General features: G+C 37.2%; 1 protein-coding gene across 6 annotated transcripts in view; it reads left to right on the forward strand.

The window, feature by feature from the left end:
- RTN4 (reticulon 4) overlaps positions 1-12955 on the forward strand; it is a 135959-nt gene that overhangs the window by 105553 nt on the left and 17451 nt on the right.

A 12955-nucleotide genomic window follows, 5' to 3' on the forward strand; every position in this document is an offset into this window, starting at 1 on the left:
CCACTGCCACCTGGGACGCCCATACATTCATTCTTGGGAATTTTTAAAAATGTATTTTCAAATGGGAAAAATAAGAGATTCTCCTTACCTTACCCCTTCTTAAAGGAGCAGTTAAGTAACTTAAGGAACTTTTGTGAATCCAGGATTTTTATATTTTATCCATAGATAAGACGTCTTAATAGTCATTTATCCTATTCTAAATAGTCATGTTTTACAGGTAAGGAAAACAGGAAAACTAAAGAGACTGAATTATTTGTTTAGCACTACATAGCTAGTGGCATAGGGTCATCCTCAAGGATAATGCTTATTTTTGTTACTGGATGTGTGTTTATGTGTATATAGTGTATAAATATATCAACATGTCTACTTTAGTCTGCTTCATTGTCCTCAAATTTTTAATCCAATCACATGTTAAGCATTATGTAAGGTATTGATAGCCACTAAAATACCGTTGCATATGTGCTGCCGGTGCAGATGCGGGTTTGATTCCTGGGTTGAGAATATCCTCTGGAGGAGGGCTCCACTCCAGTATTCTTGTCTGGAGAATCCCACGGACAGAAGAACCTGGTGGGCTACAGTCCATAGGGTCACAAAGAGTTGGACACGACTGAAGCAACTAACACACACGCATGCACACACACTGTGTACTATTAGCCGTTTATTCATTGAGCACTTATATTGAGTATGCAATAGATACGTAAGGTTATAGAGGTTTACCTACTAGTGAAGTTCAGTCTCTTTTTAAACTAGTAATTTGCTCTGACTTTTCCACCTATTTCAGTTTATTAAGCTTTTCAGATTTCTGGAGTAATGGAACAGTATGTTTCCCACTTATTTTTTATTAGTAGAAAATAGGACTTCTGCAGCAACTTCCTGTTTCTAAGGTTTGGTGCCTATTTCTTGTCATGTGTGGATGCCAGCACATTGCAAGTGAGAAGTTAGAACTATTTTCTGCTGTAATTTTTGGTTCTCTTTTAATACAGCTAGAAATGGAATGTGGGATTAAAGGAAGTGTTGAAAACAACAGGAACTAATGAATTAAGTAAATTGGTTGGCTAGTTAGGGAACCTCACAGTTCTCTTAACTCATAGAAGTTTGGATTTTCCTTAGAAGTCAGCAACAATAATAGTAGTTTTACTTTCCTGCACTGTATTGAAACATTTTCTCCTTGAGGATACTTAATACAGGGGAAACAACCGCTTAAAGTAAGCTCAAATTTCATGGCAAATAACAGAGGGCAAAAAATTTATTTAAGACTTTATTTTGAAACATAAAACCAACAGTTATGAAATTTAAAATTTAGGTTGTAATCACAGCTGTGCATAAGTTCTTAGAATAAACAGAAATGAATCAAGTTTGGGGGCTTTCTGATGTGTAGTTTTTACTATGAAATTGGTTAACACAAAATGACATGTTTTATAGTTGAATTTTCACAGTGGATCATACATAATGTCCTTTTACAAAAAAGGCTCAAGGGTTTTCATGACTTACCTGTTGCTTACTGTTAATCTTTTGAGGTCACATAGTCTATTTTGAAGTGCCTATTGGACTATCAGTCTCTTTTGGAGTAATTCTCCAACATTGCTTAAGACATTGATCTTACAAAATGCTACATTATTAGGAAGATGTGCAGTTTTGTGGTCGATTTATGTTGTCTCATCTATCTAAATCTATTGCTATTATAGTTTTAATTTATTATTTTCAAAGAGAGGGACAATTTAGATAGGTTCTAGGAATCACAATTTGCAATTTAAACAGAACATGATTCAGTCCTGTTAATGAATCTATATTACTGAAATTGCATCTCAGTTATTTAAACTGGAGTTGAAACACTATATGGAATCCTCAAGAAGGATAAAGAGCTAATGAGTACTGATCAGTTCAGTTCAGTTGCTCAGTTGTGTCCAACTCTTTGTGACCCCATGAATCGCAGCACACCAGGCCTCCCTGTCCATCACCAACTCCTGGAGTCTGCCCAAACCCATGTCCATTGAGTCGGTGATGCCATCCAACCATCTCATCCTCTTCTTTCTGGAGTTATTTCTCCACTGATCTCCAGTAGCATATTGGGTACCTACCGACCTGGGGAGTTCATATTTCAGTGTCCTATCTTTTTGCCTTGTCATACTGTTCATGGGGTTCTCAAGGCAAGAATACTGAAGTGGTTTGCCGTTCCCTTCTCCAGTGGACCACATTTTGTCAAGCCTCTCCACCGTGACCCATCTGTCTTGGGTGGCCCCACACGGCATGGCTTAGTTTCGCTGAGTTAGACAAGGCTGTGGTCCATGTGATCAGATTGGCTAGTTGTCTGTGATTGTGGTTTGAGTCTGTCTGATCCCTCTCTCAGCGCCTACTGTCTTACTTGGGTTTCTCTTACCTTGGACGTGGGGTATCTCTTCACAGCTGCTCCAGCAAAGCGCAGCCACAGCTCCCTACATTGGGCCTGGGGTAGCTCCTCTCGACTGCCACGTCTGACCTTGGATGTGGGGTTAGATAAAGTCCTTTAAATACAAAATGTGGTATGATGGAAGGAGTGAGACATTCATAGTCAGACCTGAATTTCAGTTGGTAACCCTGCACAATTTAATAATATTAATACTTCTAAGCCTCACTTTCTTTATGTATGAAATGCAGGTAATGAGCACTTTATAGAGGTGTTGTGATCAGTGATAATGTATACAAAATAGTTGCACAGTTCCTTGCTCAGAATAGGGGATTGCTAAATTACTATGGAAAGGGCAAATATAGAATTTATACTAATTTTATGTAAAATGTTTCTTCCTGAGATATGTGGTGGTCAAAATGGACAACATACTGTAAAGTTGTCAGGAGTAAGACAGGGAAGATTTAGTTATGAAAGACACAAGGACCTGTCTGAAATTAATGTCTTTTAGAAACTCAAGCTACAGGATGAGGAGAGATGGCCAAGAGGGAGGCTGGTTTGCCAGGTATTTAGTTGAGATACTCTGTAGCAATACTAGGTACCCTTCAACATGAAACTTCCTAACTGAAACCAAGTTAGCAGTGCTTTCTTTCAGAGAAAGTTGAACTCACCTTTTAAAAAAATCAGAGCTTAGTTGAGCATTAAAGCATAGTATTTAATATTTGATTGAGTTACTTGACTTTATCTCTTCAGACATTACTTTTATTTAGTATTTAGTTCATCAAGCATTTTCACGCGTGAAGTCCCATTTCATTTTCAACTTAACTTGTTAGGTGGCTATCATTTTTCCAGTTTTATACATGGGAAACTAGGTTAAGTGATCTAACCAGGGTCATACTGATGGTAAATAGATGGAAGAAATAGGACTCAAGCTTCTCTTACTGTCTTTGCTGAAAGGTTAAACTCCCACTCTGCACAGATCTTTCTGTGTACCTTCACCTGTCGTTTATTAGCCACGCGAGTGCTTACCGTGTGTGCGTGTTAGTCGCTCAGTCGTGTCTGACTCTGCTGCCCCAGGGACTGTAGCCCACCAGGCTCCTCTGTCCATAGGATTCTCCAGGCAAGAGTCTGGAGACTCTTTTATATAGAGATAAAAACTTGCTATGCGGTAATAAATGATTAACTCTGAATTCTACTCATTTTTCCTGGCAATTGGGAAAATTTTATTTAAGGCGTGTGATTTATAATAAATAACATAGTATGTATTAGTATGAAGACTATGATTGTGAAAAATACAATTTAATATCACTCTAATCAGTTCAGTCGTTCAGTCGTGTCCGACTCTTTGCAGCCCCATGAATTGCAGCACGCCAGGCCTCCCTGTCCATTACCAACTCCCAGAGTTCACTCAAACTCACGTCCATTGAGTCGGTGATGCCATCCAGCCATCTCATCCTCGGTCGTCCCCTTCTCCTCCTGGCCCCAGTCCCTCCCAGCATCAGAGTCTTTTCCAATGAATCAGCTCTTCACGTGAGGTGGCCAAAGTACTGAAGTTTCAGCTTTAGCATCATTCCTTCCAAAGAACACCCAGGGCTGATCTCCTTTAGAATGGACTGGTTGGATCTCTTTGCAGTCCAAGGGACTCTCAAGAGTCTTCTGCACACCACAGTTCAAAAGCATCAATTCTTCGGCTTTCTTCACAGTCCAACTCTCACATCCATACATGACTACTGGAAAAACCATAGCCTTGACTAGATGGACCTTAGTCGGCAAAGTAATGTCTCTACTTTTCAATATGTTATCCAGGTTGGTCATAACTTTTCTTCCAAGGAGTAAGCGTCTTTTAATTTCATGGCTGCAATCACCATCTGCAGTGATTTTGGAGCCCCCAAAAATTAAGTCTGACACTGTTTCCACGGTTTCCCCATCTATTTCCCATGAAGTGATGGGACCAGATGCCATGAATCTTCGTTTTCTGTATGTTGGGCTTTAAGCCAACTTTTTCACTCCCCTCTTTCACTTTCATCAAGAGGCTTTTTAGTTCCTCTTCACTTTCTGCCATAAGGGTGGTGTCATCTGCATATCTGAAGTGATTGATATTTCTCCTGGCTATCTTGATTCCATCTTGTGCTTCTTCCAGCCCAGCGTGTCTCATGATGTACTCTACATAGACGTTAAATAAGCAGGGTGACAATAGACAGGCTTGACGTACTCCTTTTCCTATTTGGAACCAGTCTGTTGTTCCATGTCCAGTCCTAACTGTTGCTTCTTGACCTGCATACAGATGTCTCAAGAGGCAGGTCAGGTGGTCTGGTATTCCCATCTCTTTCAGAATTTTCCACAGTTTATTGTGATCCACACAGTCAAAGGCTTTGGCATAGTCAATAAAGCAGAAATAGATGTTTTTCTGGAACTCTCTTGCTTTTTCGATGATCCAGCGGATGTTGCCAATTTGATCTCTGGTTCCTCTGCCTTTTCTAAAACCAGCTTGAACATCTGGAAATTCACGGTTCACGTATTGCTGAAGCCTGGCTTGGAGATCATTCTAATAGTTAAACATTTATTTGTTTATATTTATTAATTTCCTTTTTAACTGCCTTTCTTCCTTTCTCATTCTTCACATTACTTTATTAAAGAGTACTTAGTATTTGCTTTTGCTTAGGAAGTAGGCACTTTACCGCTAGCTGTTGCTTTTTCTCTCAGTGTTTTTAGACCACCTAGTTCAGTGTTTTTTCCTACCCAGATAAAAGATTTAAGAATTGAAACCTGACTTCAGGCTATTCAAGGAAGAGCTTCAGTAAGAATTTGATTAGGGGCAAAATGTAATTGGATGACTTCTGCATGTAAGGCTGGCACTATTATTAGCTATGACAGTCGACAATTTATGATTACCACATGTACATAAACTCTTCCTACTCTTCCTTGGGCCAGAAGTTATTTCTTTTGAATAAAAGACTGTAGTGTATGGGGAATTATTTTAAATTAAAATTTTGATTTGATAATGATGCTGTACTGCTCTGTGCACTACACAAAGCACAATCAAAGATTTTTCACAGTTTTATTTTGAAAACAAAAGTGGGGAAGCACTGCAGGGAATAAATCACTCTTTTCTAAATGACAAAAATTTTGTTTAAGTTGATCAAAATTATTAATATTTGGTAATCCATAAGCATTACAAAAGGAAGAGGCACTGTTAGATTAATTTCAGATTTTTAAAAGGAATTTCATGAACATTTTCTTTAAGAATAAAGTTTAGGTTGCCTTGCATGATTAACACTCCATTCTGCAATACAGAAGGGACTTCAGGAAGCATGAAAGGGTAAACTTTTCCTTGTACAAGCCCTCTGTCTTAATTTTGGTTTCTCAAGAATAAAGAGGCCATTAAACTCTTCCTTCACAAACAGCAGTACTGAAGTGATTACAGATGAATCAAAAATTAACATTTTAGAGACCTTGTAGTTCTTATTTAAAGATGTCCTTTAATTTGAAAATATTAAACTCTTTAATTATTCTTAGGAATAGAAACTTGTTAATCTGGCCATTATTCAGACAGTGCAGCAAATATTAATGAAGCAGGTGATATAAAGATTAAAGGCATTTAGCAGTCTTTCAGGTTCTGGTAAGGAGAGAAAAGCCTGTAAGATAGTATTTACTGTTTTATAAGTTATCTGAAAGCATCACTGTTTTTTATTTAAAAGTGTAGATATCTGATAGTTTAAATAAACAAATGTTAAATCCAAAGCATAGAAACATTTTTTGAATAATTAGAATTACTGCATGCTTTAAACTGGCATAAGTATGCTTTTATTCTAATCAGTCAGTAATATTTACTGAAGGGTTTTTTTGTTTGTTTTTAATTTTTTAATTAAATATACAACTCATTGATTTTTAGTATATTTCCAGAATTGTGGAGCCATCACCATTATTTAATTTCAGAACATTTTCATCCCCACCCTCAAAAAAATCTTAAATCCATCATCAGTCATTCCCAGTCTCTACTCCCAGTTCTTGGCAACCACAAATCTACTTTCTGCTTCTGTAGAATTGCCTGTTCAAGACACTTGATGTAAATAGAACCATGTAACTTTTTGTGTTTGGCTTCTTTATCTTAGCGAAATATTTTCAAGACTCATCCATGTTGTAGCATGTTATCAGTTCTTCATTCCTTTTTATGGCTGAATAATATTCTATCATATGAATATTTTGTTTATCCATTCATCAGTTGACGGATATTTGGATTGTTTCCTCTTTGGGTTACTATGAGTAATGCTGCTGTGAACGTTTGTATACATAGATTTTTCTAGTCTTTTGGATGGAAATTTCTAGGAGTGGAATTGCTGGGTCATATGGTAACTCTCTGTTTAACTTTTTGAGGAATTGCCAGTTTTTCACCATGGCTGGATTTTATATTCCCATCAGCAACGTAAGAGGATTCCAGTCTTTTACTTTTTGCCAGCATTTGTCATCTGCCTTTTTTATTTTAGCCAGCCTAGTGTGTCTGAAGTGATATCTGGTTGTGGTTTTGGTTTGCATTTCTCTAATGATTAATGACATCTTTACATTCTTTACTGGCCATATTCTTTGCAGAAATTTATATTCAAATCCTTTGCCAATTTTCAGCTGATTTGTCTTGCTATTGTTGAGTTGTTAAGAGTTTCTTAAATATATTCTGAATTCAAGTCTTGTATCAGATGTTTAATTTGTAAATACTTTCTCCCATTCTGTGGTTGAATATTCACTTTGATAATGTCCTCTAAAGCACAGAAGTTTTTAATTTACTGAGGTCAATTTATTACTTTTTTAAAACTGTTTCTGCTATAAGGAAACATTAATCTAAAATCATGAAAATTTATACTTATTTTTTTCTTCTAAGTTTTGTACTGTAAACTCTTCAGGTCTTTAATCCATTTTGAGTTGTATATGGTGTAATGTATGGGTCCAGCTCGGTCTCTTTGAAGTGAATGTCCAGTTGTCCTAGTGCCACTTGTTGAAAAAACTGGTCTTTCCCCCGTTGAATGTCTTTGCATCCTTGTCAAAATCACTTGACCATAATGTAAGGGTTTATTTCTGGACTTTTAATTTTATTCCATAATCTGTCTATCTGTCCATCCTTACACAGCTACCAAACTGATTACTGTAGCTTTGTTGGAAGCTTTGAAAAAGGAAAGCTCCAACTCTGTTGTTTTTCAAAATTATTCTGGCTATTCTGGATCTCTTGCATTTCCATTGGAATTCTATAATTGGCTTGTCAGTTTTTTCTAAAAGGCAGCTAGGACTTTGATAGAGATTGCTCTATAGATCAATTTGAGGCTTTTAATCTGTAAACATGGGCTGTCTTTCTATGTGTTTGTCTTTAATTTCTTTCAACACTTGTAGTTTCAAAGTCTTTTGCTCTGTTTAAACTTTTTGATGCTTATTGTAAATGGAATTCTTTTCTTAATCCATTTTCAGATCATTCATTGCTAGTATAGAAATACAATTGATTTTTTATATATTGATCAATATATATGTGTGTGTGTGTGTGTATGTATATATCCTACAACCTTTCTGGACTTGTTAATTAGTTTGTTGCCTTTTTGGTGGATTCCTTGGGATTTTCCACCTATAACATTGTGTTATTTGCAAATAGAGATTGTTGAATTTCTTTCTTTACTGTCTGGATACCTTTTCTTTCTTTTTCTTGACTGCCCTACCTCCATATCTCCAGGACAGTGTTGAATATAAGTTGAAAGAGGAATATCCTAGCCTGGTTCTTGGCCTTAGGGTAAATGCTTTCAGTCTTTCATCATTAAGTATGATGTTAGTTGTGGGTTTTTTGTAGATACATTTATCAGCTTGAGGACATTCCTTCCATTCCTATTGCTAGTTTGTATTTTTATAATGAAAAGGGTCTTAGATATTGTCATATTGCTTCTTTGTTGTCATCATGTGGGGTTTTGTCCTTAATTCTTTTAATATGGTGTATTATTGATGGGTTTTCATATGTTGAAACCAGCCTTGTATTCCTGTGATAAATAACACTTGGCCATGGTGAAGTGAAAGTGAAGTGGCTCAGTCGTGTCCGACTCTTGGCAACCCCATGGACTGTAGCCTACCAGGCTCCTTTGTCCATGGGATTTTCCAGGCAGTAGCACTGGAGTGGATTGCCACTTCCTTCTCCTGGGGATCTTCCCGACCCAGGGATTGAACCAGGTCTCCCACATTGTAGACAGACGCTTTACCGTCTAAGCCACCAGGGAAGTCCGTTGGCCATGGTATGTAACCCTTCTTATGTGTTGCTAAATTCAGATTGCTCGTACTTTGTTGAGGATTATTATATCTGTATTCATAAGGGATCTTGGTCTGTAGTTTTCTTGTGATGTGTCTGCCTGATTTTGGTGTCAGGGTTGAACAAACATCTAAATTAACTAATGGATATAATGCATACATTTCTTGATGGATATTAGAAGCAATAATATTTGAATATATTTCTCAGGAAGGAAAGGATTTTGAAAAAATTTTATGACTCCCTCCATTGAGAATCACCAATACCAGATAAACTTTATCTTTCAAAGTTTTTTCATTAGAACCAATTTAAGGAGTCTGTGAAACTGGAAATACTGGTGAATATCAATTAAAATTATACCCCTCTTTGCTAGAAACTGTATTTTTTTAATCCTTGCAGCTTCACTAACAATCTGTTAAATTCCTTTACAAAAAAAGATTGAAACCCTTCTATACTTTGCACAATGACATGATGACCATGTGGATTGCTTCTCAGACCTTCCTATAGGGTATGTTACTTTTGTCTTATGCTTGCCTGTCAGTACCTAGCTGTCGTGTCTCTTGACTCTTCTGCCCTTTGTTCCTCCTCATCACCGGGGCATCTCTGGGACTTATTTCCACCTGACTCTCATCGTATCTGCTTTGAGAACTCTTACATCACTCTTTGGATATTTTCACACAGTATATATGGACTTGCAGACAAGATCTTCAGAGCTCTTCCATTTCTTGAAAAGACCTCATTTTTAGGAACCATTTGATAGGTAGAAAGGACGTGGTAGGTTACAGTTTACTGCACTTGCCTGCAGTTAGGTTTATCTTAGGCAGCAGTCACTGAATATCACTGGATCATACACATGACTGTCCTCATATCATGAGCTTAGGGGAAATTGGCTTGATTCAGCCCAAAGCACCAGAACTTTAACTATGAGCTGCATGTAAATATTAGTATTAAGCTATCAGGGAGGGTATTTTCTTCCCAGTAGGAAAGCCTACTGGGAGAACCACATTTGTTATAAGATTCTGTAGTGGTATGAAACAGGAATAGAAAGGGTGCTTTTATGGTAAATATAGTAGTAATTCATGCTTCCCTCAAAAAGGGACAATTTCAGGTGGTGTAAAAGGAAATGAAGCAAATTAAGTTCATAACAGTTCAACCCAGAGATAAAAACTGTTAACTAGATAGCCTTTCAGACTTCATAGTTACATATTTTTAATAAAAGTCTGAGCCTTTAATTTGGCATCATGCGTGAAGAGGGTGAGTTTTATCAGTGGAAGCCTGTGTTAAAAATTCAAGTGCACCACTTATTAAATGATCTGGGTCTCGCTTTTCTTGTCTGAAAGCCTGTCTCATATAGAGTTTTAATAATTGAAAGAGATAATGTCTATAGACAGTATTTGGTCTGAGTGCCCAGTAAATGCTGACTCAGTAAATAAAGGGATATGTGGAGATAGTAGATCGGCAACTCGGAAGACATTTCTTAGGTGTAAAAAGTCTGTAGCTTTTCAGTCTTTTTCTCTTTTTAGCTCCTCTCGTGCTGTTGTCATAATGGCGTAGTTTATAATGGCTTGAAAAATTACAGGAATGTGAGTTTGTTTTCCTAAATCTTTAATAATGTTTGACCAAAAGGAATGTTCACTTCAAAAAACCGATATAAATAAAAATATTTAAGCTTCTCACCCCCTAGTAAATCTAGATCAAAAAAGAAAGCAGATATTTAAAATTTTTATCCCGCACAAACAATAGAACATAAAGTCTGACTAATTTGGACGCTGATTGGGAATTTGAATGCAGGACTGACGCGTATCTTTGTACTAACTGTGAATCCTATTAGTTTCTGTGAGTCTACAGGAAGCAGAGCCTCATCCAAAGTTATACAATGCTGAGGATGTGGGTACCAGGGTGTGGGTTTCTAGAGTCCCTGTTCCTGGTACTTCTTTACACCACAGCCATCTATACAGCAATCAGAGACTACTTATAAATAATTCTTATCTAGTCATTGAAACTGTTCAGAGAGTAACTCTTGTTTTATTATATAACTTGATTTGACGTTAATACATGTTGTAAATACCTCTAAGTCTTTTTAATGATGGTAAAAAATAGTGAGGATATCTGCATTTATCTTTTATTAGCAATAGTGATATTGAGGGTTAATAAATGTTCTGGCAGACGTTTTTACAAAGGAAGAGTTTCTCTTTTTTATATAAAAATAGATTTGGGGTGTTTACTTGCTCATTCATCTAGGTTATCAACTTGTATTTGCTCTGTAATGATGAAAACTTGAGTATGTTTTAAAATCCTTTTCCGGGTGATTTATAAAGTGACATGTTTGTGATATAACACAGCAATGTGTGCTAAGTTACTTTGGTCATGCGTAACTCTTTTCACCCCTATGGACCATAGCCCACTAAGCTCCTCTGTCCATGGGATTCTCCAGACAAGAATACTAGAGTGAATTGTTGTGCCCTCCTCCAGGGGATCTCCCAACCCAGGGGTGGAACCGAAGTCTCTTACATCTCCTGCATTGGTGGGTGGGTTCTTTACCACTAGCGCCATCTGGAAAACACGAGGCTGACATTTTCTTTTTCTCTGTGTATTTATTATTTAAAAATCTGAATAAGAAGGTGATAATGATTATGGTGGCATTTATGATAATAAAAATAATAGCTTTGACATTTATTAAGATATTTATTTTATGCTGTATACTATATTAAATGCATTCTATTCATTATCTTACTGATGAAGAATTTTGTTAATTCATTATCTCACTTAATCCTTACAGCATCTCAGTGAAATCGGTAATGATCTCAGTAAAGTCATTCCTATTTGTATACATATTTTATAGAGGAAGAAGGTGAAGTGTAGAGTGATTTAATGACTTGCTTGAAGTCACATAACTAGTATGTTATGGAACCAGTGTTTTAGTCTAGGTGATTCGACTCCGGAGTCTTAAGTGCTTTGTCTGTGTAAGCTCCTGTTGTGTCTGTCTTAGGTAAGCTGCTGTTGTGGGGCACAGGGGGAGCCTCCAAGAAAGAATGTTACCAAAGGCTAACGTTGTTACTGCTCTCCCTACCCTCTTGCTGAAAGAAAGAAAACTGCACTGGTTATTAGAATTGTTGCTAGCAGAGACTTACAGTGAGCCCTGTCCCTGCAGGTTTTCTAGATGCCTACCCGTTCTTCAAGACTCAGCTTGATATCTGTCTCTTTCACAAAGTCTTTTAAAATTTCCTCCAGTCTTTTTCCTTTTCTAAATTCTCACAATGGTATGGTATTTGTTTTAAAATTTACTGATACTCTTTTTATGTGTCTTATCATCTTTCTAGAATGATAGTGTTTTAGAGTTGGAGAAGGCAATGGCACCCCACTCCAGTACTCTTGCCTGGAAAATCCCATGGATGGAGGAGCCTGGTGGGCTGCAGTCCATGGGGTCGCTAAGAGTCGGACACAACTGAGCGATTTCACTTTCACTTTTCACTTTCATGCATTGGAGAAGGCAATGGCACCCCACTCCAGTACTCTTGCCTGGAGACTCCCAGGGACGGAGGAGCCTGGTGGGCTGCTGTCCATGGGGTCGCATAGAGTCGGACACGACTGAGTGTCTTAGCAGCAGAGTGGACAGGGCTTAAAGAAAAATCCATGGCCCCATTTTCAGCTTTTAAAATCCACTCTACTAGGTTGAGTTGTTTTTGTTTTTTAACAGTATCAGCTCAATAAGTGTTTGCTGAATGTGAGAAAGCCGTTAGCACTGCTGTTACTCAGTGTTTGTTATTCATGGTACAGGTGCCCCATTTCAAGTTCTGATCAGGTCACAGCTGTGCTAGTATATTGGTGTAGTCGTAGAGACTAATTGGATAGAACATAACTGATGTGGGTGTTTTAGGCAGAGTTGGAGTGAACTCGAAATAGAGAAACTTTAATAAATAGTTGAAATAAGAGTTTGAAAACAAAGCTGTAAATCATATATAGGATGTTAAATTAATAGCATTCAAATCAGATTAATTTAGGAGGGTGGAATAAATGTTCCTTCAACATAATAACTGTTGAACCCCTGGTATGTGCAGCACACTTACGAGCATTTAAAATATCTTAATCAGTACTCATATGATATTCACTAATAGGAATTTAGGGCTTCATAAAAGTATCTTAATTTTGTAGTTTGTATACATAAATTTTCCCACAAAAGTACCCTTAACACTAAAGGAAGTTCAAACACATTAGAGGACCTGGGGATCAAGACTGAAGTAGCCCCTAGATGTGATTTTTCTTTCTTGCCTCCTTCGTCTTAAAAATTAACTATTTAAAAATGTACT

This window comes from Ovis aries, chromosome 3 (assembly GCF_016772045.2).
Source record: "Ovis aries strain OAR_USU_Benz2616 breed Rambouillet chromosome 3, ARS-UI_Ramb_v3.0, whole genome shotgun sequence".
NCBI classification, from domain to species: domain Eukaryota; kingdom Metazoa; phylum Chordata; class Mammalia; order Artiodactyla; family Bovidae; genus Ovis; species Ovis aries.